The sequence below is a fragment of the Octodon degus genome, unplaced genomic scaffold (genome assembly GCF_000260255.1).
Source record: "Octodon degus isolate 3935 unplaced genomic scaffold, OctDeg1.0 scaffold00134, whole genome shotgun sequence".
Taxonomy (NCBI): domain Eukaryota; kingdom Metazoa; phylum Chordata; class Mammalia; order Rodentia; family Octodontidae; genus Octodon; species Octodon degus.
The window spans coordinates 7,914,668-7,916,914 of record NW_004524710.1 but is presented as its reverse complement, the minus strand read 5'-3'; positions in this window follow the sequence as shown (position 1 = coordinate 7,916,914).

The window sequence follows — 2,247 nt, the reverse complement described above, 5'->3', positions numbered from 1 at the left end:
CATGTGGTGCTGAGGATCTAACCACCATCTCTGAGCTTGCCTAAGCTTGCCTAAGCAGGCACTTTAGTCCACTGAGATATCTTAGCAGTCCCTATATTATTATTTAAATACAAAAAGTAATGTTTTGCCTCTTTACCTAGAGTAGTGTGCCATAGTAGGTTACTGTTCTGCAATGACCTCAACAATGCTTGTTACCATGTTCCTCATTTGCTGAAGAGCAAGAAATTGTAAAAAATTTGAAAAAATTTTAATAGTATGGTGACTATTTCAGAAATGAATGAGCCCAGACTAAACTGTATGCATGGAAAATATACCATAAATTTAAACTTTGAGATTCTCCCAAACTGGTACTATTACTTTGATATTTACATTGAAAATATAAATAAAGATCCAAGGTAGAACATATTTTTTTTTGTGTGTGCTTAGTATAGGGTCTACAGGGTCTCACTACACCAATTGGACTCACACAATGATTCTCCTGTTTTCAACCTCCCAAGTGCTGGGATTACAGGAGCATGCCACCATGCCCAGTCTCAATCACTGCCTGCATGGCATTCTGGGGATCAAACCTGGTCCACGAATCTGCCTAAGCAGGAGCTTTAATCCACTGAGCTATCTGGCAGGCCCTCAAAGTGGAACAGATTTTTAATGAAACTATAGTAAAAGCCAACAATTACTCAGTCAACACTGTTAAAATACAGAACAAAGTGCTGTTCTCTCCACAACTTTACGTGAAAGCTTTGTGTTACGTGTGTTCATTGTTCCAATAGTAATACTATAATTATGCTTATCTGAATGATTAAAAATTAATTTCTAAAACTTAGTATGGTAGTGTATGCCTGCACTCTCAGTAACTCAGGACCTGAGGCAAGAAGATTACTTGAGTTCAGGAATTTTACACAAGACTGGACAGTATAGTAAGGACTCATTTCAAAAATAATGATAGGCAAGTAAGTAAATTTATTTCTTCCCCTGAACAGTTTCTCATTTTATGGCTCACATACTCTAAATCTCTAAATATTGCTGCACAAATCTATGGATAGCAGAAAATTTGCCAGCAACATGAAAATAGGAGATGACTGCATTATTTTCAGGTTATGTTTTAAGATAGTATATTGATTTGAAGATGAAGTTCTTCATTTTATCCATTATGTCCTTGGGCATTTAGTGGAGGCAAAGAAAGAAGAAAGAAGAAAGAAAGAAGAAAGAAAGAAAGAAAGAGAAAGAAAGAAAGAAAGAAAGAAAGAAAGAAAGAAAGAAAGAAAGAAAGAAAGAAAGAAAAAAAGAGAAATATGTTTACAGACTGAGTTACACAGGACGCACAGTTTAGCAGAAGTGAACCAGACAGACAGGACATTTGGGCATGTGCAAACTATTGCTTATGCATCTTTTTTGTTACTTAACAAAGTAGTTAAGTAGCAGCATATTGATCTTTAAAGGACAATCAATTGTGTGTACCGCACAGCGAGCTATCTCATCTTTATGCCTCCAAAATGTGTGCTGTGCAGAACTGGATTCTTCAGGAGACGCTTCTTCAGAGGAAGAAAGCTCAGCATCAGCTTTCTGGTCAGACTCACAGTGCTATATGATCTTGAAGCAGAGAAAAAAGGATTTCCTTACTTTTTCACTTAATATTTTTTAATCAGTTTACATGTATTAAATAGATTAAAAATGTTAATAACATTTGAGTAAGTGGGAAGAACACAAAAAGTGTATGTACCTACCTATTGTCAACCTAATTCAGAAATATGTGCTTGAACTTCCCATCTGCCCTTCCTCAATTGCACACTTCTTGTTTGTATTTATAAATAAGGTTTGGTTTTACATTTTTGAAATTTGCATGAACAGTTGCTTTTTGTACAGCATTATGACCATGAGATTCATCTATTTTTATGCAATAGCTATAGTTTCTTCATTTTTGTTTTATTCCTGAAGAGTTTTCCAAGTGGGGGTGTACCAACTTCTGTAATTCATACTGTAAGTGATGGATATTTAGATGGCATTATAGTTTGGATCTTGTTTGTGCTCCAAAGGTTCATGTGCTAAAGGCTGGGTCCCCAGATAGCTCTACTGGAAGGTGTAGAGCCTGTTTGGAGGCTTGTAGGTGCCTGGGAGCACGCTCGCCATGAGCCTGTAAGACCCCATCTTCTCTTCACTTGCTTTTCCCGTGGGTCATGAAATGAGTGGTTCTGCTCTACCACATACTCTAATCAAGCTATGCTGCAGTGCCACATCCGATAGCAAAGG